General features: G+C 45.9%; 1 pseudogene; it reads right to left on the reverse strand.

The window, feature by feature from the left end:
• Window positions 1-377: 377 nt before the first annotated feature.
• On the reverse strand, window positions 378-1,296 carry LOC102868478 (annotated as a pseudogene).
• Window positions 1,297-4,670: the final 3,374 nt, after the last annotated feature.

A 4,670-nucleotide genomic window follows, 5' to 3' on the forward strand; every position in this document is an offset into this window, starting at 1 on the left:
TCTCTCCGTTCTTTACCCAAATTCTAATCCACCCTCCCAGCCCCACGTGAAATGTCAGCAGCTCCTCCACAGAGCTGTTTCCATGTCGATGTCTCTTTTCCATAGCAGTTATGCTCGCCACAAAACAATTTAGAGATTAATAATGCAGCAATAGGAGAGAGATTAAAAAGCCATCCGGTGAGCAGCCCTTGGCGCAGCTTAAAATACCTGTAAAAAGAAAAAGATGGCAATGCATAGTAAAATGGGGGTGAGCAAGATCCTAGAGAACTGAGTTGAGCTCCTAGACCTGCCTTTTTTTCTTTTCTTTTTGTTTTTAAGAGAAGGAAGCCTTTATTTCCTTGTTTCACAAAGCTGGCAGAGTTGGTGGCTTTTGGTCATTAGTCAAAGAGACCAAATTCCATATCCTTGTCTGACTCCTCTAACTCTTCCTTTGCTTCCATGTTGGCTGGGGCCACAGCAGCAAGAGCAGCGGTACCGGCAGTGACCAAAAGGGGGGAAGCAGTCACAAATGCAGATGGATCAGCCAGGAAGGCCTTGACCTTTTCAGCCAGTGGGAAGGTGTGCTCAGTCTCCACGGACAGAGCCAGGACCTGCCACAGTTGGTAACCAATCTGCAGAAAGACGCTGGCAAGGTTGAGGATCCCTCCAGGAAGTGAGTATGCAGGGTTTCCTCTGTGAGGTCAAGCACTTCAGGATCGAAGATGCTGCGTTGTCAAACACCTGCTGGATGATCAGCCCGAAGGAGAAGGGGGAGAGGTTGAGCATGTTGAACAGGGTGGCCTTGCTGGCTCCCACCTTGTCTCCAGTCTTAATCAGCTGCATATCACTCAGGATTTCAACGGTGCTTCTAGAGATCTTAGTGGTGATGCCCAAAGCCTGGAAGAGGAAGTCTTCTTGGGGCCCAGGCGGGTGTTCTGGGCTGGCACAATAACTTCACATGGAGCAATGGCACCAGCATGGGCGGCAGCCGACACCTTGTTGGCCAGCAGCCGTGTTCCTGATCTCAGCGAGATCCTCTTTGGTGAACACAAACCCCACGTTCCCCTGGATGTGAGGCAGCAGCTTCTCCTGGGCCGGATTGATGTCCCTGTGGCCCCAGATGGCCTGGCACATCATGGTATTCTTGCCCCTCGATACCACAGCCTTGCTGCGGAGGGACAGGCGCATCTGCTGCATCTGCTTGGAGCCCACATTGTCTGAGCTCACAATGAAGCATTTCAGATAATCATCCAGAACTTGAATGATCTTAAGGAAGTTGTTGGACTTCCAGGTCGCCCTATCTTCCCTGGGTATCATGGTGGTGAGTCAAGGACTGCCACTAGGGGTTTAAAGACGATGTCACTCTCACTAGGATGCCTGGGAGAGAGGTAGACCTGCTTTTTTTACTGTTGTTAAAGAGTGTCATTAAGTTGATTCCGACTTATGGTGCCACCATGTGACAGAATGTGACTATTCCAAATGGTTTTCTTGGCTATAATCTTTACAAAAGCAGCTCTGTGAAGTCTTTCTTTTTCACACAGAACAACTGACCAAGGTTCAAATCACCAATCTTTCAATTAGAGACTGAGCACTTAATCTTTTTTTACAACCAGGATTTTTTTGCTACTTGTTGGCTGCATAGATTATTCAACCACATACCGTTTCACTTCTGGGAATAATAATAATATCTACATAATTAAGTCTTTTAGAAAAGATGAACATTATAAGCAATCTCATGCACTAGTGTAAATACTAGTTACTGCAACTATCCTTTTGACACCTGAGGAAGATGGTCTATTTCCATAATCCTTAGTACCAGCATCCAGGAAATCAAAAGACAAATTGCATTGGGAAAATCTGCTGTCAGGGACCTCTCCATAGTAATGAAGAGCAACAATGTCATTCTAGAGACTAAGGTGTGCCTGATCCAGGCCATTCACAATTACTTGCTATGCATCAGAAAGCTGAACAATAAATAAGGATGAGAGAAGAAGTGATGCTTTTGAGCTGTGGTGCTGGAGAAGAGTAATGACTATTTCATGGACTGCTAAGAGAACAAACAGATTCATCCTGGAGAGGGTGAAACCAGGCTGCTCCTTGGAGGCAAGGATTCTGAAGCTCCATCTGACACACTTTGGGCATGCTGCAAGGAGGGACGAGATCTTGGAGAGAGGCATCATGCTTGGGAGGGTGGAGGGACAGTGCAAGAGAGGAAGATCTTCCATGAAATGGATTAATTGACTGTGGTAATGGGGGTAGGTGTGTCAGAGACAATGAGATTGGCTCAGGATAGAACCGGATTAAGGGCTATTGTACATAGGGTTGCTATGAGTCACAAGCAATTTGATGGTACATAACAACGACAACAGGGGAGATCCATAACTTCATGGTTGGTGGAATCAAACTGGAAATGTGCTAAATGATCCACTCAGAGTGGGCTATTGCTGTTGGCACAAGTCTGTAGGTGGGTAAGAAACTCTGTCACTATCTCTTGCTCTGTTCCTGAGGGCCAGAGTTCTCAGTGCCAGAGTTTAGTCCTTCACTCATTCATGCAGTCATTCAACAAGTATTTAGTGAGTGCTTCTTATCCGATGCATCCTAATCTAAGAGAAGAACACAAATCAATGAACAATATAAATCAATGAACAATACTGACTAAAATCCCCACAGGGAACTCTGGTGACATAGTTCATAGAGAGATACCCTGATGACTCAAAGGCCTCACCTGTCTGGTGGTTTGAATTGGCCAGTGGTTCCGAGGGATAAAGATGAGCAATCTCCTCTTATACTATTGACATCCTCAGAAATCCATTGGAGAGTCAGTTATGAATGGATTCAGACTTGACAGCAATGAGTGAGTGAATAGAGGAAGCATTTCTGTAAGTAACAGCATTTCTACAAGAATATTCTGGAGGGACTGGAGGACTGGCACTAATTAGTTTTATAGATGAAGGACTAGGAGGTCCTACTGTTATGTGTCATCAAACCGGAACCGACTCATAGCTGACTTCCTCTGCTCCCCACCCACCCCCCAATCCCCCGCTGCCCCTGTGCATTTTCAGAGGCTATAAATTACACAGGACAAGATTGTCCACCTTTCTCCCTTGGAGCAACTGGTGGATCCAAACTGCCTGCCTTGGAGTTGGTGTGCAAGTGCAGCTCCTTGTCCACTAGGCCATCGGAGCTCCTTAGAGGCCTCTATTAGAAAGCAATATCTAAGCGATGGCTGGAAAGAAGCAAGGGAGTCGGCAATGTGAGTATTGGGGAGCTCTAACATCTACCCCTTTGTTCCTTAAATATTCGACACTCCTGTTCTCTGCAAGAGCTCCTCTCCTTAGGAAGTTCTGGTGGCCTATTGGCAAGAAACTGCGCTGCAATCCCAAAGGCACACAGTTCGAATCCATCAAATGCTCCACTGGAGAATGAGGGTCAATCTCCTCCTGTGCCAGTTGGATTCGATTTGACAGTACAAAATAAGAAAAAAAAATGTAAAAAGAAGAGCTTCTTTCCTACAACAGTAGAAGCAAGCAGAGGGGCCAGAAGTGGCTTCTGCAGGCTCAGCATGACATCAGTCTCAGATGTGAAGACACCCCAACTCTTAGCAGCTTTGGTACAGGTGAGGGTCTGATGCAGAGATTCCAGTGACCTCTCTTAGGTCCTACTCCTCCTGGGAGTCAACTGAGGCTCACCAAGCAGCCCCTGCAGCAGAGCCACAGTAGGGCAGTGTGGGCATTCCCACCTTGAGGCTTCTGTAAAGAAGAGCTAGGGTGTGAGGGCAGCTCTGAGAGATGGTGCTGACGCCAAGAAAGGGGCATGGCCTGGAAAGCCTGTGGTGGTGATGGTGGGAACTGAGAGTGCTGAGGACTGTCACAAGCCAAAGGAGATTTGAGCCCTAACACCCAACACCCATCAGAGGTTCCAAAAAGTCCAGCTGCTGCTGGGACTCCTGCAAGCACCAAGGGATTGCAAAGAGTCCTCCAGAAATTCCAGTCTGGTTGCCATAGTTCCTTCCCTCTCTTAGCTCTTTCCCAGTCATGGTCCAGAAGTATCTGTCAAGTGGAAAAAAAGGATACCTGTCATTTCTATTTAATAGTATTCTTTTCAACCTGAGAGACCTATAAATACTTTGAAGGTAGGGATCAATTCTTATATTTGAATTATTCTTGAATAATTCTTCTGTTGTTGTTGTTGTTGTTGCTGCTGCTGCTGCTGTTAGGTGCTGTCAAGTCAAGTACAACCCATAGTGACCCTGTGACCAAGAGATCCGAACCCCGTCCTTTTCTGAGCCATCGTGACACACCACAGCCCATCTCAGCAGTCACTGTGTCAATCCTCCTGGTTGAGGGTCTTCCTCTCCTTCTCTGACCCTCTGCCTTTCCAAGTCTGATTATCCCTCTCTAAGGAATAGCCTCTCCTAGCAACACGCCAGAAATATGTGAGATGACGCTTTTCTGAATGATTTTTAGAATTAATTAATAATAGTAGTAAGTGGTGCTTACTGAATCGCACGCTGTTGATTCTAGCTTTTAGTGAGTATTAACTATTTAAGCCTTACATCAGTCTATAACATTACAACTTTATGGGACTTATATTCAGAATTTATAAAATACTTGAGCACCACAACAAGATAAAGGTAAATAATCCAATTGAAAAATGGGCACAGGATATGAACAGACACTTCACCAAAGAAG

This window comes from Elephantulus edwardii, unplaced genomic scaffold (assembly GCF_000299155.1).
Source record: "Elephantulus edwardii isolate Elephantulus edwardi_28Jun2011 unplaced genomic scaffold, EleEdw1.0 scaffold00034, whole genome shotgun sequence".
Taxonomy (NCBI): Eukaryota; Metazoa; Chordata; class Mammalia; order Macroscelidea; family Macroscelididae; genus Elephantulus; species Elephantulus edwardii.